This window comes from Amblyraja radiata, chromosome 7 (genome assembly GCF_010909765.2).
Source record: "Amblyraja radiata isolate CabotCenter1 chromosome 7, sAmbRad1.1.pri, whole genome shotgun sequence".
NCBI classification, from domain to species: Eukaryota; Metazoa; Chordata; class Chondrichthyes; order Rajiformes; family Rajidae; genus Amblyraja; species Amblyraja radiata.
The window spans coordinates 468,695-495,503 of record NC_045962.1 but is presented as its reverse complement, the minus strand read 5'-3'; the positions used below and the strand labels follow the sequence as shown (position 1 = coordinate 495,503).

The window sequence follows — 26,809 nt, the reverse complement described above, 5'->3', positions numbered from 1 at the left end:
GAATTAAAATTTAAAGTTCCCGCCGCGCCGCAGCCAGAAGCACCGCAGACCGCAGGGCCGGCGGTAGAAGCCCCCCTCCAGGGGTGATGGTAAGTCGCCACCGCGCCCGCGGTAGAAGTTGGCCGAGGGCCGGCAGTGATGGCTTCTTCTTCCCCCGGGTCCCCCACGAGGGATCCCGGGCTGCGGACGCCACGCCAGCTGGAACTGTGCAGACCGCGGCTTCAGGCTGCCGGCTGCCCCGGGCCAGCGAAACGGAGCGCTCCCCTCCAGCGAGCCCCAGCGAGGGCTCACCCGCTCCACGCCGAGAGTCCACGCTGCGCCCGCCGCTGAAGCCCCGGGCGCGTCTCCGGGAAAGGCCGCCCGATCCTTGCTGTTAGGCCACGGGGAGGCGACCTGGAAAAAGTCGCCTCTCCATGGAGGAGGCGGCCAAAACGGTTTCCTCCTCACCCCCCCCACACCACCCCCCACACAAAACACACAAAGAACCATTAAAAACATACTTTAAAACATACTAAAAAAAATAAAAAAAGTTGAAAAAAAATAACGCGCTGCTGACAGGGTTGCCGCCATTGCACGTGTCGGCCATGCTGCAAGTTTGAGTCGAGCACAAACTCTTCTAAACTGGCAAATTAGGTCGCCGCAGTGGGAAAGGCCTTTAATGCATTCAGATGTTTTTTGTTTGTCGACTGAAGCATTAGCCACCTTACTTTAAATATTAAAAGAGCAGAAAGCATTTTGACATGCTTAAGCATTTATGTGTTAATGTTTCCACAGTTAAATTCCCAGGCATTTATTTTTGAAATTGGAGCTTCATTGCATTAACTATTTTATAAAGGTTTTACCTTTGGAAGCTCATTACAATATACCATAGGCTAAGGCTAAGGCATACCAGGGCCCATCCCTGACCTCTACCTCCGTTACATCGACGACTGCTTTGGTGCCACTTCCTGCACCCACACACAACTGACTGACTTCATCCACTTCACCACCAATTTCTATCCGGCACTCAAATACACCTGGACTATTTCCGACACTTCCCTAGCATTCCTTGACCTCACTATCTCCATCGCAGGTGATAGACTTCTGACCGACATCCACTATAAACCTACTGAGTCCCATGGCTATCCGGACTACAGTTCTTCCCACCCTGCTCCCTGTAAGGACTCCATCCCCTACTCCCAATTCCTCCGTCTATGCCGCATCTGCTCCCAGGATGAGGCGTTCCACACCAGGGCATCTGAAATGTCCTCATTCTTCAGGGGTGAGGCTCGCACCAGGGTCTCTTCCATACCCCGCAACACTGCTCTCTCTCCCCATCCCCGCACTCGCAACAAGGGCAGATGTGAGGGGTGAATGGAGAAGGGGGAAGAGGGGATGGTGGGTCGTTCCCTCACGGTCCCGGGGCAGCGCTACCGCTCCTCCAGTCGCCGTGCTTCATGCACACCAGGCACGTGCTGTGAGTATTTAAGAAGGAACTGCAGATGCTGGAAAATCGAAGGTAGACAAAATGCTGGAGAAACTCAGCGGGTGCAGCAGCATCTATGGAGCGAAGGAAATAGGCAACGTTTTGGGCCGAAACCCTTCTTCAGACTGAGGGACAATTTCAATTTCAATGTAGTCTGAAATTTCTATTCATGGGATTTCTCAATGAATATTTAGTAAATTGTACAGTGGTTTAGAACTATCGAAGCCTGAAAACTGTAACAGTAAATTCCAGGTTCAGGAACAGTTTCTTCCTTCCAGCTATCAGGCTATTAAACATTACAACGTCAAATAAACTCTGAACGACATAGACTATTATTGTTATTATTGCACTATTATTGTTTGTTTTTATTTTTATGTGTACATGTGCGTGTGTGTGTGTGTATATATATATATATGATCTGTATGTGTATATGTGAGTATGTGTATAAATACTCACAGAACTTTTTTTTCTCATTTATTATATGTGTACTATGTACTATGTTTACTGTTATGCTGCAGCAAGTAAGAATGTCATATCTAGGCCATATGACAATAAAACACTTTGGCTCTTGACTATACCATTTACGGTCAATATGATGCTATTCATTTTCAGTGAGTTAATGGGGGAAGAGTAAATATGTTACTACCAAAATTGAAAGAAAATTATATTCATAAAGAATTCATGGTTATGCTCAGAATCCAGATATAACAATAAATTATGATGCATTGAAATTGTTTATTGTTCATTAATTCAGGCCAAGGTTTACTGTTTATTGTTCATTAATTCAGGCCAAGTTCATTTTAAAAATAACTGGAGCAATTTTCATAAGTTGTTTGCCAGAAAAGTAATAAACATTAAAAATATCTATCTATATAATTAAAAGTCTAAACTTGACCACTTCCTGTTTGCACTGTATATTGATTTTAGAAATAAACGCTACCACTTACAGCTGCTATTTTTGGCCAACTTACTCACAGTCCCCATCCGCTCTTCAGGTGCAGAGGAATTTACCCATTGTTGAAAAATAAAAGAGTTATTAGTGTTTAAAAATGTTGAGATTCTCTCTCCTGTCAATCACGCCATGTAGGCCACGCCCCTTCAAGTGGGAGGGGGAGGGGCCACAAACCCGGAAGTGTGGGCGTGGCTCAGTCTCTGCAAGATGGGGAGGGAGAGGTCACAACTCAGTGTCTGAGCTGTGAATCAACTGAACACACTGAATGGCTACTGAACTGTGAGTGTGTTTTTTTTTAATATTTATTTTATTAGAAGCAATTATACAAGGAGAAAGTAATCGACATAACAATTAATGACTAAATCGGAAAAAAGAAAAAAGGAAAGAAGGGAAAGGAAGAGGAAAAGATAAAGAAAAGAAAGTATTTCGAATAAGACACGAAAGAGAAAAAAGAAAAACCCCTAAACTAACAAAGAAGTGAAAAAACCGGAGATATATCCCACTACTCTTCCCTATGCCCGCTCACCCGACCCTAGCGTCGGTTTTGATGAGTGTGGTTTTTATGCGGTTTTGTGGTCTTTTGTGGTGCTTTATGAGGTTTTACGATGGTTTTATGGTGGTTTCACCCTGCTTGAAATGGTATGACACTGCATTTGAATATGGTGGCCTTGCACCCTGCTTGAAATGATATGAAATTGCACTTGAATTTGGTGGCCTTGCACCCTGTTGAAATGGTATGAAACTGCATTTGAATTTGGTGGCCTTGCACCCTGCTTGAAATGGCTTGAAAATGCACTTGAATTTGGTGGCCTTGCACCCTGCTTGAAATGGAATTTCAAGGAATAGCCATGAGTCAACTGCCAGCCCACCAGCAATGAGTGAGTAAGCTGCGAGCACACCAGGCTTGTGTGACTGAGCTGCCAGCCCAAGAATCCATTCGGCCCACAATGTCCATACCTCGGGAAACCAGTCCCTTCAGCCCACACACCCATACTAGCGCTCAGAAAGAGCCCCCCCCCCCCCCCCAACTGGCCACCAATATTGGAATTGGTGGAGGGGTGGAATATTGCGTTAGGGGACCAGCCCTCCCTTGTGATCATGGGACCCAATGGGTCCCATTTAGTGTAGTACAGGTATATAAATAGCTGAAGTACAATCTGTATTCAGACCGATATATGACTTGATCTATATGAAGGTCTCCTGCGTACTTGAAGTGTATTGGTCCTATGCATGGTCTTTGATCATTCATCTATTTCTCTTAATTTGGTGGTGGCCTTGTAGATGACGATAGCATGGTTGCGCAGTCTCATGTCTTGTAGGATCGAGTGTGGCTCATGAGTCCGATGCGTGAGCCACACACGCGGGAACAGTGGGGTTACATGAAGGCCTCAGTGGGGTGAGGTTTAGGGTTGCAGCCTTCCTCCTGTCTCTGACACTAATGAGTCAGCTTCGGCCATTATCGTCAAAACTGCTGACCACCTTCCTAATGGGTGTACACCAGCCAACGTATATTTCCCACAGATCCGATTCTCGTGAGAAAGCCTACCTGCTGATCTCTGCATGATGTTTAAGCTAAAGCACTGGCATGGATTTATTAATGAAATCTGCTGGAGGAAGCTCTTTATTCCCAAGTTATCCCGAGGTGGTCTTTCCACAGCAACATCTGTTTTGTCTTAGATTTTCCAGTCAGCCAACACTATCTGCAGTAAGTTACTATATTCGAGTCTAGATCCTTTGAAAGAGATTGTGCCATATTCCTTTGGGGCAGGGCAACATATTGATTTATTTTCGACAATGCAAACACTGGCTCTTTCTGAACCAGACACAGAAATTGTCCCTCTGCCATGTCTGGATTTAACACATTATTTCAGAATTTTATCAAATGGTAGTATAAGAGAAAACGACCCCATTCTAAAACTACCTGAGGAAGGGTCTCGACCCCAAAGGTCACCTATTCCGTTTCTCCAGAGATGTTGTCTGACCCGCTGAGCTACTCCAGCATTTTGTGTCTGTCTTCGGTTTAAACCAGCATCTGAAGTTCCTCCATACACACTAAAACTACCTCTGTTTGGCAAAGCCATAGAATGCATATTTCCACTGATGCAAATGGCTAAAAACACTCAATTCAATATATTGGATTTAAATTTGAGTTATTTTGAATATATAACAAAACCCTTGTCTGAAACTCTCAAATGGCTAATCATTACAACGTCATTCGTGGTTCCAGAGACTAAAAATGGAAAAAATCACACTGTGTCTTTTATGAGTTCACATCCTGCATTAGTTAAAGGTTACCAAGGGAATTCTGCACACTGCACGTATAACATGCAGTATCTCACCAAGACAGTGACTTTTATTGAGGAAAGACAGATAGCCCATTGAATGACAAGAGTGTTGCATGCAGCTACTTGGGGGTCACTGTATCCTGAGTTCTGACTGTCGACAAGATGGGTGTTAAACATAATGGACGGCTATAGAGAAAGTGCCAGCATTTGCCCTCTCACCACTCATTTTAGGGGGTAATTGGTTACCCTCTGTATGAATAACTATAAATGCAATGATCCCATGAAAAGCCTGGCTCTAATTTTTAGACTTGGCCCCTTAGCACTGGATGACAATTTTGTCTCTCTTAACTGCATCAATTCCCCTTAAAGTCTCGAAAACGAATACATTTGCATCTTAATGTTTTATATTCCAGGGAATGCATCCAGTATTGTATAATGTCTCCTCACAATTTAACCCATAGAGGCCAGTTATCACCATTGGGGTGTAATTCCATGTAATGATATGTTGTTACTTCGGTAAAGATAGCATTCTGCTCACACACAAACAAATCAATTGGAGAAACAAAAACAAATATAATTCCTGTCAGAGTGCCAGCATAACGACGTCAGGCATTGTCCACTGAGCAAACCTGCACTTCCAAGATCGTCTCATTAATTTAAGGTGAATCCTTCCTTAGTTCCAAGGCAAGGGTGTGAAGAATAACCCTCTCACATGCCACTGTGGTGTCTATGTTTCAGGGGTTCTTACAGCAGGTTGGGAAAGTTCTCTAACTTAGTTCTACTGATGTTGAAATAGTTTATCAGGCAGAGATGTACACAGGAATCCTGTGGACACTGTTTAACCACGATGGATCCTGCGAGATGATTGCTAAGCAGAATGTCCAGATCATCTGGCATCATGGCCAGAAGTCACCAACAAGCACTAAGTCCTTACTTGGCTGGTAGTGTGAGTAGTTTATACGTTCTGAATCTTGCTCCCACCGCCCACCTTAGGATGAGACAGTTGTCCACCTGTTTGCAGACTGCGAGGACTCTCTGATCTAGGGGTTGTTCCCAGGGATGCACACAGTGAAGATTATCAACAAAGCTCTTTGGTCTGCTTGAAACTCTTTGCTCTTCCAGATGTCTATAAGGTTAGTGTGTTACAGACTGGCACATTCCAGACTGCAGGAGTATGTACTGACAGGGGAACTGATCCTGGTGCAACCAAAATAAAGTCTCTGCAGGGAAGGACTGCAAGTCGAGAGTTTTTGACCCCTGCTCTGGATCCTGAATGGAAGCTCTTCAAACAATCAAATGTTATATTGCCTTAGTGGGTCACACGAGCAGCAATGGTGATTTATAACACTACAGATGTGTACTAATGTGAACAACTAATGATACTGTATAATCACAGTGAATTTACAGAGGCCTAAACTCTTTTCTTCCTTTCATACTCAAGTATATATATATATATGCTTTATTATGAATGAAGCTTATTTTTGAAATTTAAAACAAACCCCTTCTCAGTAGACCACTAGACATTGAAGACTCAGGCGCCTATAAAAACCTCAATATGCACGGGTGTCTTTTCAATCCTCTCTCTTGTCATCTGGTTCCAATTCTGCTGGAGTCCCATCATTGATTTGTGAACTAGTGACGTTGCACACAGCAAGGGCTTTTCTCAGGACATGGAAAACAAAACTGGCTTTAAAGAGTAAATAAAAAGTGCCTCACAAAATTAATCCCAAGAATGAAAACCCTCAGTAAAGCTGTAATTAATGTTGAAAATAGTTACAAGAACTAATAATAAAACACTCCGGAACTGAAAAGTAGGTGAACATTTGAACTAAAAGGTATGCAGAATCTCTTTGTGATCACTTTCATGGGGGCGGGGGTTAGAAGCGATTAAATGTAATTTCCGTAGAGAGCTAGGGCATTCCAACAGGTCCTTGCGGAAGTCCTTATGCAAGTCCTTATGCAAACATTCCAGGGATTCATCAATCTGTGACTCAGGGGATAGATATAATCTCACCTTGAGCATTCCCAGTGCAAAAGCAAATACATTTCAGCTTGTAAAATACATGAATTTTACTCATGTAGTTACTTATTACAACACAGATGGAGACCGCTCAGCCCATTGCATTCATGCCAGCTCTCAGCAGAGCAATTCCATTCTGTACTTCGTTCTAGCCCTGCCACTTACTCTCTCACTGAAAAAGTGTCTGAAGAAGGGTCTCTACCCAATACGTCACCCATTCCTTTTCTCCAGAGATGCTGTCTGAGTTATTCCAGCTTTTTGTGTCTATCTTCGGTTTAAAGCAGCATCTGCAGTTCCTTCCTACACACTCTCTCTCTCACATATCCATCAACTCCCCTTTGATTAATGTTGCCACGGAACTACTCCACGGAGTAATTTACCGTCGCCAATTAACCCATCGTTTGGGATGTGGGAGAAACTGGAGCACTCTCGGGAAACTCTCATGTCACAGGGGGAAACCATCACACCTACAGCACCTGAAGTCAGAATCATCACAGCTGTGAGGCAGCTGCACTACCTGCTACACTATCGCACCTCTATAAATAAGAAAAGATCAAAGATCAAAAGTAAAGCCAAATGATTCAGTGAATAAATAGGTAAACGATGATATGTGCACACTTTGAAATCAAGGTTGAGAAGACCTCCTCCACAGAGCTGCTGACCTGTGGCACCAGCTCCTATCCAGTCCACTCACAGTGCCTCGGTCAGTCTGTTTGAAAGAAGGACTCAGATTCCTCTTCAGTATAATACAGACTGAACTCGTTTATGGGTGACGTTTCAGGCTGAGACCCTTCGTCAGACTACCTGAAGAAGGGACTTGACCCGAAACATCACCGATTCCTTCCCTCCAGTGATGCTGCCTGTTCTGCTGGCCACCCCAGCTTTTGTGTCCATCTTCATTTTAGAAACATAGAAACATAGAAAATAGGTGCAGGGGTAGGCCATTCGGCCCTTTGAGCCAGCGCCGCCATTCAATGTGATCATGGCTGATCATCCAGAATCAGCACTCCGTTCCTGCTTAGACACAAAATGCTAGAGTAACTCAGCGGGACAGGCAGCATCCCTCGACAGAAGGATTCGGGTCAAGACCCTTCTTCAGACTGGTTCCTGCTTTCTCCTCATATCCCTTGATTCTATTAGCCCTTAGAGCTATATCCAACTCTCTCTTGAATTCATCCAGTGAATTGGCCTCCACTGTCTACTGTTGCAGAGAATTCCACAGATTCACAACGTTCTGGGTGAAGGAGTTTTTCCTCATCTCAGTCCTAAATGGCCTACTCCTTATTCTTAAACTGTGACCCCTGGTTCTGGACTTCCCCAACATGGGGAAAATTTTTCCTGCATCTGGCCTGTCCAATCCCTTAATAACTTTATATGTTTCTATAAGATACCCTCTCATCCTTCTAAATTCCATTGAATATAAGCCCAGTCGCTCCATTGTAAACCAGCATCTGCAGTTCCTTCCTACATAGGACTCAGGTTAATGTTTAAGAAGGAACTGCAGATGCTGGAAAATCGAAGGTAGACAAAAAGCTGGAGAAACTCAGCAGGTGAGGCAGCATCTATGGAGCGAAGGAAATAGGCAACGTTTCAGGTCGAAACCCTTTGATGGTCCACTGCCTCACCCGCAGACTCAAGTTAATGTTGCTTGCTCAGTTCTGGAAGCAGCCCCTCACCAGCCATGTTGCTCATTAACTGCAGACACAGTGTCCAACATCATTACTTTGCTTAACGGTAGCCTCTATTTCTTAAAGCAGAAGTCCATTCAAAGATACACAAAATTGCTGGGGAAACTCAGCGGGTGCAGCAGCATCTATGGAGCGAAGGTCCTTCGCTCCATAGATGCTGCTGCACCCGCTGAGTTTCCCCAGCAATTTTGTGTACCTTCGATATTCCAGCATCTGCAGTTCCCTTTTGAACACTTTGTCTACTCCACTGCGATATCTCCTCAAGGTATGCCTACTTTGAAGAAGTTCTCCTCCAATTTTGCTAGCCCTTGCTGTCTCCTCCCCTTCCTTAACCCTCTAGCTGTCTCCTCCCACCCTCCCATCCGCCCGCCCTCGGGCTCCTCCCCCTCCTCCCCTTTGCCTTGTTTCTCCCACCCCCCATCAGTCTGAAGAAGGGTTTCGGCCCGAAACGTCGCCTATTTCCTTCGCTCCATAGATGCTGCTGCACCCGCTGAGTTTCCCCAGCAATTTTGTGTACAGTCCATTCAAAGATGTTGTTTCCCCCTTCCTTTGCCTGGAGCTCACCCTTCTCTGTGAAGCTTCTGCTTGTTCTTCCAGTCAGAAACTCCAAACCAGTGCACTTACATCTGGGAGACAATTGGTTTCTGCAGAAGACCTGAAGTCAGACAAATGTCCACTTTCACCACTGCTCGCTGTTCTGAACGACTTGAACTATTAACTTGCACAATAACTTGAATAATCCAGCAACAAAGCGGGCTGGAAATGATGATGTGGCAGGTGATTGAGCTGTGGGGGTGGGGAATCATGTGGTTTACTGTCAGCACCATGTGTAAGGTTAGGAGAGGGCATTGACTGGAGCACAGAGTTTCAATTAACAGCAGGGACTGATATTGCGACCTACTTGCTGGCAGATGTTAAGCGCATACGGACTTAAGGGCCTGTCCCACTTGGGCATAATTTGCGCGTCATTTACGCGGCAGGCGGTAATGATTGTCGCGCGAAAATCGTCTAGCAGTACGACAGCCGTGCGCCAAGTGCTCTTGAGGGCCCTGCTTCTTTTGGGAGCCATTTGCGATGTCGTTCGTACTTAGTCCGATCTCCGAGGCAAGGGTTTTCCCAGTGAAAAAATTTCAAACCTACGTGCGCTTTATACTCGTGTGGTCACGTGGTGCGGCGCTCAAATGACGCGCAAATGGCGCGCCGATGGCGCACGTTTACGGACGTTGATGCACGGTGACACATAATAAATTAGCATAGGCAACGTTCGTGCATCACTGTGCGTAACCATGCGTCACCACATACTACACGTACGCCGTTAGTACGTCAACATACGCCAACAGTACGTCGGCGTGCGCAAGGGATACGTCATGCAGGTGGCGCGCGAGGATTTTGAGCATTACAAAATCCTGGGGGCGCTGCGCGTTACCGCGCGTCACTGAATACACCACCACGCCTCACCACGCGTGTCACGGGCGCATCATGATGTGCCAACCAATTTTTAGGATGTCGCGTAAATGGCGCGCAAATGACGCCCAAGTGGGACAGGCCCTTAACTCAATGTGCCCAGAAGTATTTGCACATGGGCCAGACGCCATTTTGAAAACTTCAATGTGCTCTGAACACCAAAGCTCAAAAAAACATTCATCCCTATTCCACCAAAGATATCAATGAGCAGGAGCCACATCAAGTGGAAAAACAGTGGATGGAGAAAGCTTCACCTCCCACTTGGTTGTTTTTCACAGTCTTGCCTCATCTTAATCCTTAAATCTTCACTTTGTTAACTGCACCCAGTGGTGAAAGAGATGTTTTGCTTTTGGGCTTCTGCTGATGCAGCAACATAACCATCTGTTGGAAAGCTGGCAACGTGACTGCATTTTCCCGCCTTCCCTCACCTAGTACCTCTCCTAACACATTATCACAGTTCAGTGACTACACATGGGAAGTAACAGGCACAGAACCATGGCAGGTTTACTCATAGTGTAAAATGTACTCTGATACTCCAGTGCTACTAGGGTAAGGGAGTGCCATACTCTTGGAGGTGCCATCTACAGGCTGAGCTGGCGCACGTAAGTCCCATCTGCCCTCTTAAATGATGCTAAGGGACACACAATTTCATCGTTAACATTCCCCTTGGCATCTTACCACCGAAAAGGACATCACCATGAAACACCACGGTGCCCATTTCCCTGCAAGTCACACATCTTCCTGCCTTGCACATTCATTAATGTTGGACAAAGATCTTGGAAATCTCAACCCAAAGCTCTTTGGGAGTACTCTCATCCCACAGACTTGAGCAGTTCAGGTCACCAGCGTATTCTCAAGGGCAGTCACAGGGAGAAGCTGCAAGTACTAACTCTGTTCGTTAGCGTGCCAACATCCTGGCATGAAGAAAATAAAACATTTCTCAAATAAAAGCACATGAGTTAGCTATCTTCTTGTAAGCAGATATTAGTTGATATCCTTTGTGTGATCTTGCTTTGTGTGCACAACAAAGAGTGCAGTTCAAAATGCTTCAGTGGCAATGTGCTGTCCTGACACTGTTAATGATGCAATTTTAAACACAAGCCTTTCTATCTTTCATGCACAGCACATGTTTACACATATGGAATTCACTGGTTGGCCACTTTTCAGTTTGTGGATCCTTGAGGTCCTTCGGATATGCGTATGTGGTTCATCCCTATTCTCATCCTGACCACATTACTAGTTACCATCTTGAGTCAATCCGTAATTAGAGTGCAAGCAATGATACGTTTCCAATGTCATATCCAAAGCCAGAGGAAACAAAAAAAACCCACATATTATGTTATCTCAGTAAAATTGTTTGACATTCTTGTTGAAGTAGAATTAGACTAATGACATTACTGGCTCATGAAGCTGCATATTTTTGTTCTAGATGTAATCCCTGTTAAAAAGCTGGAGTAAAAATCAATGTAATCTGGACCTGTAAAAGCTGGTGTGTATCATAATGGAATATCTGGAAATAACCCAACAGTCCGAACATTTATGCAGCATCTGAAATCATTTTGAAGCTATTAACATAAATTGCCATTTGCTTTTCTACGCCATGTCTTTCCTGTTCCCTGCTATCTGACAATACATCGAATTGTGATGTGTAGTGTCAAACAGCAATTAATCTACTTTACACATACTATTATTTTCAAATTGTATGATTTGAAAAAGATTTAAAACAAAACATATCCAATGGTCATAAAATAGCATATGCAATATTTTACATGTTGAACCAATCATAAAGATTCAAAGAAACTCATGCATGAGGTTGAATTTCAGTAAAGTAAACGAGTGGCTCCAAATATTTGGTTCACAAAAGAAAAGTTAAGAGAAAGAAGAACAACTTGACTCAGTCTGGACCATGACTGTCAGCTGTGTAAATAGAACAAACACAGCAGGTCGAGAAAAACTTGTATCTCAATGTATTTATACACAAACCAAGCACATTTAATAAAAACAGAATGTAGCAGTAAGAGAAGGCATCCATTCATATGTAAATCCGAAGTCTGGATTTTGACTGGAGTTGGCAAATGGTCAGAGGACTTTAGCCTACACACTTGCCTCTTACTATGCACTGAGAGGATTCCATTATTGTTCCCTAACCGTGCACAGCATAGTATTCTGACAAATAGTAGCCGAGCAGAGTGATGGGTCTTAGCTCCCTGCCTGCCTGCACCAGAGGTGAAGAATCGTTGGAATCCGATGACCGTCCACAACCAAATTATGCTGCAGATTTTAAACAAAAGCTGTCTGCAGTCTGCAGCAAGCTGTCTGTCGCAGCTACCCCGGACAAGCCTCTGCCAGAGCAGCTCCTGCTTCTAAGCTTACAGCCTGATCCACACAGCACAGCAAGCTAAAGCAAGGTCTGCCTGTCAGCTCTGCAGGAAATCAAACCTCCCACAGAGAGCACATTTAAAGAATGTGCACAAAAATCAAGATGCAAAATCTTTCAGCAAAACCAGATTAACAATCGGTTGAAAAACAATTTTATCCCAAAGGATACAGAATTAAATCAATTACTCTCTGAACTGAACTATAAGGATAAGTCAATTGAAAACACATTTTGTAAAAGAAAAAGGCAGTGTGGCTCCATGACAATAATTAAGCTCACTTTACCTTGAGGAAAGGTCTTTGGTAGTTCTGTTGTGGCAGATAGTAAAGATGAACTGGATAGGCTGATGGTGCACAGCCTAAAATATCCAAAGGCTGTAGTGAATGAAGCCTTCAATTCAGCCGGCAAAATAGTTGAGACAGTGCTGGCTCTGACCTCTTGGAAGAAGTTCTCTACATTTATCAGTGTGTGCAAACAGAGCACACGGCTGCCTGCCAAATGCAGCCCTTCCTATGCTCAGCCAATATTGTCCTTCCTGTCTCGCTCAATCTTTCCATTCACTGCAGCACATAGAGAAGAAGGGAAATTTAAAAATAAACCATTGCCACTGAAGGCTCAGAATCACAATTACAAATTCTGTTTAAAAGCGCTTAGCATTTTCAGCATGCTGTTCTGCAAAACTGCACAGTGTAGTGGGAAGACACTGAGCGTTAACAATTAAATTATAAACTGGGGCCTTTAGCTCAATGCTTTGCAAAAATATTGAGGAGAAAAATACATTTAATCAAATTCTATAGAGAGTTTTTCTCAAAAACCTGATCCTGGCCATTATGATGGTGGCACTCCATATAACCATATAACCATATAACAATTACAGCACGGAAACAGGCCATCTCGGCCCTACAAGTCCGTGCCGAACAACTTTTCCCCCTTAGTACCACCTGCCTGCACTCATACCATAACCCTCCATTCCCTTCTCATCCATATGCCTATCCAATTTATTTTTAAATGATACCAACGAACCTGCCGCCACCACTTCGACTGGAAGCTCATTCCACACCGCTACCACTCTCTGAGTAAAGAAGTTCCCCCTCATGTTACCCCTAAACTTCTGTCCCTTAATTCTGAAGTCATGTCCTCTTGTTTGAATCTTCCCTATTCTCAAAGGGAAAAGCTTGATGACATCAACTCTGTCTATCCCTCTCATCATTTTAGAGACCTCTATCAAGTCCCCCCTTAACCTTCTGCGCTCCAGAGAATAAAGACCTAACTTATTCAACCTATCTCTGTAACTTAGTTGTTGAAACCCAGGCAACATTCTAGTAAATCTCCTCTGTACTCTCTCTATTTTGTTGACATCCTTCCTATAATTCCTATAACCAAAATTGTACACCAGCACTCATGTTTCCCCTCCAGCCATGGTGCTGACTTGAGGGTGCCATGGAAGGGAATTAAAAAAATCAAAATAAAATTTATTCAAAATTAAAATCTATATAAAAAAGAACTGTGCAAAAATGCTTCCGACATTCTCAGCAGCTATACATACATTAATTAGTGTTGTATTTGGTAGTTTTCACAGAAATATCATTCTACCCTTGCCTTGTTTGGGAGGCGTCTCCATTACACCCTGCCCCCCAATGTCCAGCAGCGGAAGGAGCTTAGACTGTGGTCCTCCCCCACAGATCCTTGGTGTTGGCTGCACCGATCTTCATTGTGTCCCTCAGCACGTACTCCTGCAATCTGGAATGGGCCAGTTGGCCATATTTTTCCCTGACAGACATCTCACTGTGTTTGGACGTCAACAAAGTTCGGGCAGACCAAATAGCATCTTTCACCGAGTTGATGTCCATCACTGAATGTGTCCCTAGGAACAGTCCGTAAATCAGGGAGTCCATTGTTACAGAGCTGTTTGGGATAAACCGGGATGGGGACCCTTGAATCCTTCCCCCGACTCTCTTTGCACTCTGTGAAGAGGTTGCAACCGTCTCCTCCATAGCAGCCTCCCCAAGGACACAGTGCACTGGTAGTAAGATTCCCACGGTGCAGGAAGGATCTGACAAGGAGGGCACCTCTTAATATAATTGGCATGTGTTTCCAGGAATACACCTTTAACACTTACCACTCTAAGTTGGACACATTGGTTCACATGGGAGGTCTGGTTCCCCAACGCAATATTCCACCTCTCCACCAATTCCAATATTGTTGGCCAGTGGGGGGGTGGGGGGGGGCTTTCTAGAATGCTAGTATGGGTGTTGTGGGCCGAAGGGACTGGTGTCTAGAATGCTAGTATGGACATTGTGGGCCGAATGGATTCTTGGGCTGGCAGCTCAGTCACTCAGGTCTGGTGGGCTGGCACCTCATTCACTCAGGCCTGGTAGCTGGCAGCTCAGTCACTCAGGGCTGGTGGGCTGGCAGCTCAATCATTCAGGGCTGGTGGGCTGGCAGCTCAGTCACTCAGGGCTGATGGGCTGGCAGCTCAATCATTCAGGGCTGGTGGGCTGGCAGCTCAGTCACTCAGGGCTGATGGGCTGGCATCTCAGTCACTCAGGGCTGGTGGGCTGGCAGTTCACTCACGGCTGTTCCTTAAAATTCCATTTCAAGCAGAGTGCAGGCCACCAAATTCAATCTCATCGCATTTCAAGCAGAGTGCAGGTCACCAAAGTCAATCTCATAGCATTTTAGGCAGAGTGCAGGCCACCAAATTCAATCTCATAGCATTTCAGGCAGAGTGCAGGGCACCAAATTCAATCCCATAGCATATCAGGCAGAGTGCAGGACACCAAATTCAATCTCATAGGATTTCAGGCAGAATGCAGGCCACCAAATTGCCAAGCAACTCATTGCATTGTCATTAAGGGCTAACAAATAATTTATTGCAAGTACATTGCAGACTCACAGTTCAGTTGATTCACAGCTTAGTGGTTCCTAACCTGGGTGTCGTGTCCTCCATTTGGGGTTTTTCCGGGGGGTCATGAAGGGGTCATAAATAACATATCAATTTGTTGAGCCCATTTTTAGGGGCCTAACAAAGGTACATACCACACACAGTATTTTGTTTACATATGTGATTACGTATACACACACGAACTGTGTGTGTTGTGAACCATGTCTGCCAAGAAGCGCACGCATAGTGAAGCATTTCTCAAGTTTGGCTTAACAAGCATTGTTCAAAAATCCATGGACAAGCCGCAATGTGTAATCTGTGCCAAGGTTTTGAGCCACGAGAGCATGAAGCCCAGCAAACTGAAGATCCATTTGGAGTTTTGTCACAGCGACCTGGTGGGGAAGTGCGTGGACTATTTCAAACGAAAAGAAGCCGCACTCATGGGTTCCTGCATTGATTCGATGGGTCACTGCACTCGTTAAAATGAAGCAGCGTTTCATACTGGATTGCTTATCGAATCACACAGACTAAGAAACCTCACACCATCGGTGAAGAGCTTATCAAGCCATGCCTTCTGGAAGCAGCGAAGTTGGTGCTGGGGGAACAGCTGTCAAAAATGGATTCTTGGGCTGGCAGCTCATTTAGGCAGATTTCCCTTTCGATTGACACAGTCAAAAGTCGAATCTCGGATATGAGTAATGATATTCTGCTACAAGTAGTGAGCGCAGTGAAGAGCAGTCCAGTGTATTCACTGCAACTGGACGAGTCAACAGATGTTGCCTCATGTTCCCAACTGCTAGTCTACGTTTGTTACCTCGATGGAGAAGCCATGAAGGAGGAGTACTCCTTTTCTCGGAGCCATTGGCCACTACCACTTGGGGAGAAGATGTGTTCAGAATGCTGGAAGCCTTCCTCATCAAACATGAGCATGTCGGGGTGTGTATAGATGGGGCACCTTCCATGGTCTGATGCAGATCCAGCTTCAAAGCCTTCATGAAGGATGTCGCTTCCCATGTCTCCTTCACCCACTGAATGATACATTGCCATGCTTTAGCGATGAAGATTCTCGACAAGTGCTTTCAGATGTGGTGAAGATTGTCAACCACATCCGAGGGAGCGCAACAGACTCAAGAATCTTCAAAGCAATGTATGAAGAAATGGGCGCCGATTTTACTGTTCTGATATTCCACACAGAGGTGCGCTGGCTTTCGCGTGGTGAAGTTCTCAATCGTGTGATTCAACTTCGAGAGGAAATAGCTCTGTTCTTGGAGAGAGGGTGTACCGAGAAGGAGAATCAGCTTCATGAAAAGATGCAGGATGAACTGTTGATGATGAAGGTTGCTTACTTAGTTGACTTCTTCGAATTCCTTGAACCTGTCACTTCAGGGAAACCTCCCAATGCTACACACGACTCGTGACAAAGTGGCAGCATTCAGGAGAAAGATTCACCTTTACCAGAGGAGAGTCCAGGTCGGTGACACGACTATCTTCCTTGAGCTGACGACTCTCCTGGATGCTACGCCAGATGCTGAATGCCACTTCCACAAGGAGATCGCAACCCATCTTCTGGCAATTAGTGAAGCCATCGAACGTTACTTCCCCGGACTGGACGACCGCTCTCGTGATAAGTGGATCATCGACCCTTTTCTGTTGAAGACAGTGCCATCAGCGATATTGAAGTGACTGCGAAGGTTGAATTTTACCGAATTTGTGAAGATGAGCAGCTCAAGAGTGACTTCATGGAACAAGAGCTCGCCACGTTTTGGCTGAAAGTGAAGGCCTGTCCTGTTCTTTCGAAGAGGGCCCTGATCCTGTTGGTCCAGTCCCCCTCAACCTAGGCTGGATTCTCAACCATGATAACTCTGAAAACAAAGGCGCGCAATAGGTTTGTGATCGACGCTGACGTGAGGTGTGGCCTGTCGAGCATTTGTCCTCGTTTTGATCGCCTGATGGCTGCAAAGCAATTTCAGCCATCCCATTCATTGACTGAGCATTAGCAGATATGTTTTAATAAATCAGGCTGTTTTTTTGTTTTTTTTTTGTTTCGGGGGTTACAGTGCTGACCAAGAATGTCTGATGGGGTCATGGGGCCAAAAAGGTTAAGAACCACTGGCTTAGAATCACAGTTTTGGATCTTCCAGAGTGACTCACTCACGTCCAGGCATCCGAGGTTTTACAGTCCTGCCCCCCCAGGAAGGGGTGTTACCTTCATCGTGGTGATTGACAGGCGAGAGGACCAATCAACTGATCTCAAGATTTTTTTTATTTTTCATCGATCGGAAAAATCCTCAGGGCTGCCTCAGCGGAGGAGGACTGTGTGTAAGATGACCAAAAATCATAGCGATATATGGGGGCGTGTTTTCTAAAATCAATATAAAGCGCAGACAGGAATTGGTCAAGTTGAGACTTTTAGTTATATAGATAGATGTGCCTATCCCACACACCCAGAGTGTTTGGCTTGCTCTCCCCTTCAGCTTAGAGTCCATGCCCACAACAAATCCCGTCATTACCTTCTTGGGCTCCCAGGAGGGGGAGAAGCTGCCTTCTGCTTTCAGTCCATGTTGCAACAGCTTAATTTTTGGCATTCATGTGTCCACAATTGGAGACCAGTGTACCAATAGATAGTCACAATCTTCTTCCCATGGCAGGGGTATTAAAAACAAGAAGTCATGGGTTTAAGTTTAAGGAAAGGAGTTTTAAACGGGACTCGAGTGGTGATTTCTTTTTTTCGCAGACAGTCTGGAATGTGCTGCAGATGGAGATGTTGGAATCAGATTAAATCACTATGATAAAAAGGCATTTGCACAGACTTAATTAGTTCAAGGCATAGAGAGATATAATCCTAATGTGGGTAGATAAAACTAATGTGGAAGGGCATGGTGGGCCGAAGGGCCTGCTTCTGTGCTGTACAACCTGATGAACCTATAGACTCCATGGTGTACTGAAATGTAGGCAATACTACTGTGCACTCTCCCAGCCACGGGGTGTGTCATCATGGGTGGTGATAGAAGTTGTCCCCTGTAACAGGCAGAGGCAGATTCAACACAAACTGTGGACAGCTGAAAGCACTGAGGTGAATCTGGAATTCTGCCATTTGCCCATCAGGTGACACCAGTGGAAATTCCAATCTGATGCCCATTAAATCCAGCGCTCGCTTCATTTCACCATTTTACAGCGTTCTCCATGGTGAAATAAAAGTCTTTAATTTATGATTTATTTAATCTCATGCTCTGAGGTGCTCAATCAGTGTAGTGATGGGGGATGAGGGTTAGTATCAGCAGTCAGTGGTGGAGTCAAGGAAGCTGTAAACAATAACAAACAAACAAAGTGTAGAACTGGGAGCCTAGAGTGACAAGGATCGGGTGTTGGGGGAAGGGGGTGGTGGGGGGTTGAGGGGGAATGGTGATTTGAGATGTGGGGAAATGGGGAAGCCAGTGGTCAGTAAGTCGTTCTGAGAATGGGACAACTTCTGATGTTGAGGGAACCTAAAACAAACTGCAGATAATGGATCATTTTTCGTGCTGAGAAGCTCTTCTGTTTCTCCTGGCTGCACTTGCAAGTAGATTACATCACCTCTGTGCAGCAGGCAGTTACAACCCGCGAGGCGCTGTTGGCTTCATCGCAGAGTTGTGCCTCTGATTAAACATGCAGTGTCTTCTCCAGGTCGCGTTTAAATGTAGTTATAGTGGGGTTTATTTAACTGAATATGTGTGTGACGGGCGGGGTGTGGGGGGGGGGGGGTGGGGGAAACTTTTAAATCTTTTCCCTGTACGGAGAACCCGACCTTTTCTTTGTCGTGTCTCCGTTGTCGTTGGGGCCTAGCACCGTGGGCGGCCTCCAACCGGAACGACCTGGGGCTCCAGTCGCGGAGCCTGCGGACTTACCCACCATCGCGGAGCTGGCCGAGTTCGGAGCGGGAGGAGCTGTGGTGGCGAGCTGCTGCGGCCCGACCCGGAGATTCGGAGGATCCAACCGCAGGTCTGGTGGACAGTAACACCGGGAGCCCGCGGGTCCCTGGTGGGAGACCGCTTTTTGGGGCTTCCACAATGGCGACTTTTCCCGCCCGAGTTGCGGGGTTGAAAAGTACCTGGAGCGGGGCCTTACATCGCTCGGCGCGGCTTTAACGGCCGCGGAACTTGCAGCACCTGCCGGGGGCTCCAACACCAAGACCCGGAGCGCGGCCTTGCATCACCCGGCGCGTTTTTAATGGCCGCGGGACACTTACCATCGCCCGGCGGGGGCTTTGAGTCTGACATCGGGAGGAGTGCAGGGGAGAGATAAGACTTTGCCTTCCATCACAGTGAGGAGGAGATTCACTGTGATGGATGTTTGTGTAAATTGTGTTGTGTTTTGGTTCTTTTTCTTGTGTGTATGACTGCAGAAACCAAATTTCGTTTGAACCTCAAGAGGTTCAAATGATAACAAATAAATTGTATTGTGTATTTTATTGTAGGTGCGAGGAGAGGCATCCAGCACCCAACCTGGCACTTTGTGTATGTCATAGAGTGATACAGTGTGGAAACAGGCCCTTCAGCCCAACTTGCCCACACCAGCCAACATGCCCCATCTACACTAGTCATAGAGTGATACAGTGTGGAAACAGGCCCTTCAGCCCAACTTGCCCACACCAGCCAACATGCCCCATCGACACTAGTCATAGAGTGATAGTGTGGAAACAGGCCCTTCAGCCCAACTTGCCCACACCAGCCAACATGCCCCATCAACACTAGTCATACAGTGTGGAAACAGGCCCTTCAGCCCAGTACTATTCCAGACTGCGCACCCAGTACTATTCCAGACCTTGACTCTGGATGCACACTTGGCCCTGCTCCTAGCCCCTCTGCCCACATATCTGGCCAACACATAAAGCCCATATCTGACCCCCTGGCCTTAACCTATTACGTTCAAGTCCACAGGTGGTAATCTTTTATGGGGAACTTCACAGACCAAATTTTGGATAACAAAATTTGCTACATCCATTGGCTTCCTTGTTATCTAACACACTAGTTACTTTGTCAAAGAAGTCATCAATTGGTTGAACACAATTTCTCATCCATAAAATTATACTCACTCAGCTGTATAGGTATTCTGTTCCCATTTCCTTCATTTTCCTAACAAACTGTCCTGAAGTCATTTTCACCCCCAATATTTTCAATATTTTGCTGTCTTCCTCTCAGCTGGGACTTTTCTGAAATGTAAAGTTCAATAACTATATATTTAATCCATATTATTTTATTAAATGTGACCTTGGGAGTACATAATATTTTCTGTGGTATTCATAACACAACAATGATAAAAAGATCTTTGTTTTGAATGCACCTACCAACGTGCATGCATTATTATAGTACAGTTAATATGTACCGAGGGCAATTTTTTGTTCCAATGCTCCCCATTCCCAATTACTTTTACATTGAAGTGATTGAAATCCAAGTGAAGTTTAAATGGCATCAGAAAAATAAAACCTCCGGAATGGATGATATTCATTACGTGGTTGGTTGGAGTCAGTATCAGCACAATTACTATATTAAACGTTGAATCTTCAGATTTCCTGGTTCAAGCTAACACTAAAGACAAATAATAACCTCCTCACACATTCCCCTGCAAGTATCTCTGTCACTCCTTTAAAGTATGCCCCTTCTTTGAACAAGCTCTTAAACATCGCATCTGAATCAGTTTCCATCTGATTACACTCCTTGAGGATGTTCATCTACGTGTTCAATTAATAAATCAACGAGATTGGGGACATTTCTATTCAACCTGTCAAAGGAATTTGAGGGGGGGTTAGAAATAGTCAGTGAGGTAAACAAACATAATAGTTGAGTGGAAAATGACCATAGTGCTACCTTTCCAATATTTAACAGAAGGAAATAATGGGTTATCAGGGCTCTATGTTGTGACACCTTGCATGTTATTTTAATATTACACTTATCCCATCCCCCTGGATATTCCGGATTAATAAATTAAGGTTTTGTCAAGGTTTGGAACACCCCCCTCCCACGGTAGGGACTTTTTGAAATTTGATGTATTACAATCATATTTATAATTATCACTCTATGACTACGTTATTCCTGCACCATGCATGAATGCTTCAAAATCAAGTGGTCGAGTTTTATTGTCATATACTCAAGCATAGAAACATAGAAAATAGGTGCAGGAATAGGTCATTCGGCCCTTCGAGCCAGCACTGCCATTCAAGATAATCATGGCTGTTCACCAAAGAAACATAGAAACATAGAAATTAGGTGCAGGAGTAGGCCATTCGGCCCTTCGAGCCTGCATCGCCATTCAATATGATCATGGCTGATCATCCAACTCAGTATCCCGTACCTGCCTTCTCTCCCTACCCTCTGATCCCCTAAGCCACAAGGGAAAAACAGTACCTCTTTCCTGTTTTCCCCCATATACCTTGATTTTGCTAGCCCCAAGAGCTATCAAAGGTATCAAAGGTATCAAAGGTATTTTATTGGTCACATTCACATACACCTAGGTGTAGTGAAGTGAAATGCTTCTTGCCATTTTGCAGCGCATAAAGAAGGAATACAGACATAACATTAATAAGAGTTTTAAACATAAAGAACATCCCCCCACAATGGTTCCCATTATGAGGGAAGGCACAAAGTCCAGTCCCCAACCCCAGTTCACCCATAGTCGGGCCCATTGAGGCCTCCACAGTTGCCTCTACGGAGGCCCGATGTTCCAGGCCGTTCTCGCCGGGTGATGTTGCTCCGGCGTCGGGAGAGTCCTCTCAGCGGCTTGGGAACCCTGGAATGGCCGCTTCCGTACTGGAGGCCGCGGCTTCCAAAGCCAACAAGGCTGGAGCTTGTTGGTGCTCCACAACTGACGATCTCATCTAGAGATCCCAGGCTCCCGGTGTAAAGTTCAGCGCCGCCGCCCGCAGCTGGCCACTCCACAGACCCGCAGCTCCGCGATGTTTTCCTCAGCAATCTTCAGCTCACCGGAGCTCCAGCGCAGCGACCCGGGCAAGGCATCGCCCGCTCCGCGATAGCGCTCCAGCGCTGTGCCACCGCCGAAGCCGAGGTTCTGGGCGGTCCCCGACAGGAAACGCCGCTCCAGGCCCGCTGGTAGGCCGCGAGGACGGGTCGAAGCTGCAGCCCGGAGAAAAGCTGCCTCTCTGACCAGGTAGGGACCCTGAAAGGTAGTTTCCCCCTTCCCCCCTAAATGTAACTATCTCTTGAAAACATCCAGTGAATTGGCTTCCACTGTCTTCTGTGGCAGAGAATTCCACAGATTCACAACTCTCTGCGTGAAGAAAGTTTGTCCTCATCTCAGTCCTAACTGTCCTACTCTTTATTCTTAAACTGTGACCCCTGGTTCTGAATTCCCCCAACATCAGGAACATTTTTCCTGCATTTACAATAAGTCAAAATCTAGCTTTCTCCAACCACTATCTTCTACTATTTCTACCCAGTGCTTGGTACTTACTTCCAGCGCCCACTGGTTGTCCTCCAGGGTGCACCGAGCCGCAGCTGATCCATGCTGGTCACCTGGGCGAATTCCCCACAGAATCTCTCACGGCAGTGGCGCAATGCTTCCGATGCTTCCGATGGCCCGGGACTCTTACACTGAAGCTGCTCCATGGCGGAGCTGTAGCAAGCGACTCAACAGCCCGGCAAACACTCGCCAGCCCGGAAAGCACTCGTCAACCCCGGCAAACACTCGCCAGCCTGGCAAACACTCGCCAGCCCCGGCTCTCCATCTGCATCTGTCCCCGCCGCTGCTTCTGCTTCCATCCCTCCCTCAGCCCCGGCTCTCCAACACCCGTGGCTCATGCAGTTGATATGAGTTTTGAAATTCTCGTTGATCACAGAATTTCTCACGACAGAGCGTGAGAAATTTGTGATCAGCGTGAGAGCGTGAGAATTTGGCGAAATGCTTGATTCTCATGCTCAATGCGTGAGAGTTGGCAGCCCTGCGAGGACCTGAAGCTGAAGCAGGTAACTTTCTATGTTGAATCACAAACCTGTCAGCTGATTCAGTGGCTGTGGGTCAACCTCAGAGTCGGAGGGTTAAGTGGTCCATGTCTGCTCTGGAGGCCTGATGATCCAGGCTGAAATGCGATGGCAGGGCTTGGGTACTGCTGCTGTGTCAAACGCCCTGTCTTTCAGATAAGAGATTAATAATTAAACTGAGCACCAGTCTGACCGTAAATGATTGCACTCCACGATTTCAAAGAAGAGCAGGGAGTTGTTGCGGCCAATATTTATCTCTTAACCAAGGTCACTGGAACAGATTATCTGGTCATTGATATATAACTGTTTGTGGGTTCTTGCTGTTTGCAATTTCACTTGCATTTCTGACGTTGCATTTCAGCTGTAAAACAGCAGTATTTTCATTGCATCAGCTGTAAAACACTTTGGGCTGTCCTGAGGTCATGAAAAGCATGAGACACAAACAAGTCTTTCTTTCTATTTTCAAATTAAAACTGACCTTGTTTGTAAAGACACTTCAAATCTCACTCAAGTAGGTTTTCAGAGTGAGTGAATATCAATAAATACCACTTTGGTGATGGATGCCCTCAGAAATCGGATTATGCTGTTACCTCTCCAATGCAGCAAAAGGATCTTCACAAGAACAAAGACCTCGTCTTCATAAAGAGCGCGTGGAGTTACATTTCAGGATGAGTGAGGAGTGTGGGATTTAGAGAAAGCAATTCTAATGCTGGACATCATCAAGCTCAAGACTCAACTGCCATTGATGGAACAAAGTTTCACTGGAATGTCGGATGTTGAGGGGACACTTTATGGAAGTATATAAAAATATGAGAGGGTAGACTGTCAGAATCTTTTTCCCAGCATGGAAATGTCCAACACTGGAGGGGAATAGCTATAACGTGAGAGGGAAAGTGTAATGGAGATCTGTGGAGCAAGTCTTTTACATGAAGAGTAGAGGGGGCCTGGAACACAACGCCAGGGGTGACGGAGGTGGCAGATACAATAGGGCAGCATGGTGGTGCACAGTAGAGTTGCTGCCTTATGCCATGGACCAAGGTTCAATGCTGTCCATGGGTGCTGTCTGTACAGAGTTTGTACATTCTCACCGTGACTGGCGTGGATTTTCTACAGGAGCTCTAGTTTCCTCCCACACTCCAAGGACTGTATTGACACACTCCATGTTGTATATTGGATTGGATTGAATTGAATGCTTCATTGTCACATGTGTCACAAAGGCGTATAGATTTGTAGGTTCATTGGCTTGGTAAGTTTGTAAATTGTCCCTAGTGTGTGTAGGATAGTGTTAGTGTGCAGCACTCATTGGTCGGTGCAGACTCGGTGGGCCGAAAGGGCCTGTTTCTGTACTGTATCTCTAAACTAAACTAAATAACGGTGTTTAAGAGGTTTTTAGATAGGCACATGGCAGTGCAGGGAATAGAGGGAAATTGATCATGTACAGGGCGATGAGATCAGTTCAACTTGGCATCATGTTCGGCACAAACATTGTGGGCTGAAGGACTTGTTCCTGTGCTATGCTCAATGTTCTCAAGTGGAAGTAGGGATGTACTAAGGACCAGAACTAGGGAAACATCTTGCTTAGAAATTGGATCACGCAGTGCCAAATATTGGTGCACAATCTTTTTACTGTGAGTTAGGATGGGGAAGAGTAGTCCTAGAAAGCCTGGCAATTTTAACGGGCACCTCCAAGTACCAGTGTGAGTCTCTGGGCAGGGTTCATGACCTGCAGCCCAGTTCTGCTTAAGTGATCAAGCTTTTCCCTTTGAGAATAGGGAAGTTTCAAACAAGAGGACATGACTTCAGAATTAAGGGACAGAAGTTTAGGGGTAACATGAGGGGGAACTTCTTTACTCAGAGAGTGGTAGCGGTGTGGAATGAGCTTCCAGTGGAAGTGGTGGCGGCAGGTTCGTTGGTATCATTTAAAAATAAATTGGATAGGCATATGGATGAGAAGGGAATGGAGGGTTATGGTATGAGTGCAGGCAGGTGGGACTAAGGGAAAAAAGTTGTTCGGCACGGCTTGTAGGGCCGAGATGGCCTGTTTCCGTGCTGTAATTGTTATATGTTATATGTTAAGTGCCCTGTGTGAGGCACCAGGGCCACAGATAGAAATGGGGATCAGGCTTGCATAGCCCCTCAGTGAGCAACACTGCATGTCCTGGGACTGCAATGTATTAGCAGACGACCTCCTGCTTAGCTATATAGTCTAAGAACACAATCTCTGGGCTGCATTTCAACCTTGTAGCTTTGTCCCATCTACAGGTAAGCATGTACTTCCTTGTGACACCAGCAACGTGCCTGAAATTCAAAAGAGTCAGGGGGTAGAAGCTACTAGCATGGACAAAAGGTTGGCTGGACGGCAGAAGACAAAGAGTGGCAATAAAGGGGGCTTTTTCTGGTTGGCTGCCAGTGACTAGCGGAGTTCCGCATGGGTCAGTGTTTAAGTCGCAACTCCATGTTGTATAATAATGATTTGGACGAAGGGATTAAAGCCTTTGTGACCAAGCTTGAGGATGATACGAAAATAGGTGATGGGGCAGGTAGTGTAGAGAAAGCAGGGAATCTGCAGAAGGACTTGGACAGGCTGGGAGAGTGAGCAGAGGAGTGGCAGATAACCATATAACCATATAACCATATAACAATTACAGCACGGAAACAGGCCATCTCGACCCCTCTAGTCCGTGCCGAACACATAATCTGGAATATAGTGTAGCAAAGTGTGGAGTCATGCATTTTGATAGCTGGAATAAAGGCATAGACTATTTTCTAAATGGGGAGAGTATCCAGAAATCGGAGGTGTAAATGGACTTGGGAGTGCTGTTGCAGGATTCCCAAAAAGTTAATCTGCAAGTCAAATCAGTAGTAAATAAAGCAAACTCAATGCTAGCATTTATTTCAAGAATGCTTGTATACAAAAATAGGGATGTAATGCTGAGGCTCTATAAGGTGCTTTTAAGGCCACATTTGGAATATTGTGAACAATTTTGGGCACCATATCTGAGGAAGGATGAGTTGGCTCTGGAGAGGGTCCAGAGGAGGTTTACAAGAATGATCCCAGGAATGAGTGGGTTAACCTTTGATGAGCGTTTGTTGGCACTGGGCCTGTACTCGCTGGAGTTTAGAAGAATGAGGGGGGACTTCATTGAAACATACAGAATAATGAAAGGCTTGGATAGAGTGGATGTGGAGAGGATGTTTCCATTAGTGGGAGGGTCCAGAACTCGAGGTCATAGCCTTAGAATTAAAGGACATTCTTTCAGGAAGAAGATGAGGTGATATTTATTTAGTCAGAGGACGGTGAATCTGTGGAATTCTTTGCCACAGAAGGCTGTAGAGGCCAGGTCAGTGGATATTTTTAAGGCAGAGGTAGATGGATTCTTTATTAGTACAGGTGTCAGAGGTTATGGGGTGAAGGCAGGAGAATGGGGTTAGGAGGGAGAGATAGATCAGCATGATTGAATGTTGGAGTAGACTTGATGGTCTGAATGGCCTAATTCTACTCCCATTCCTTTTCTCCTTATGACATGGAAGGAGGCCGTTTCAGTACACCAAGTCTTTTCCTGCTCACAGAGTGATCCCATTCTTTAATTCTTCCTGTAATCTATTCTCCACACATTCCCATCAATATCCCTCAGCTTCCAGTACTCAGCTACACAGTGGGGCAAGCTACACTTGCCAAATAACATGCCAACCCATTGTGCAGG

General features: G+C 45.5%; 1 protein-coding gene across 3 annotated transcripts in view; it reads right to left on the bottom strand.

The window, feature by feature from the left end:
* spats2l (spermatogenesis associated serine rich 2 like) overlaps positions 1-23,134 on the bottom strand; it is a 170,574-nt gene extending 147,440 nt beyond the window's left edge. Inside the window, exon 1 of one of the 3 annotated variants that reach the window (XM_033023537.1) lies at positions 23,117-23,134. The gene's annotated coding sequence lies outside the window, so the exon portion shown is untranslated. Of the gene's footprint in view, positions 1-12,535; positions 12,770-23,116 lie in introns of those variants that run through there. The other 2 variants (XM_033023538.1, XM_033023536.1) reach the window with 2 other exon arrangements.
* Between the last annotated feature and the right edge of the window lie 3,675 nt (positions 23,135-26,809).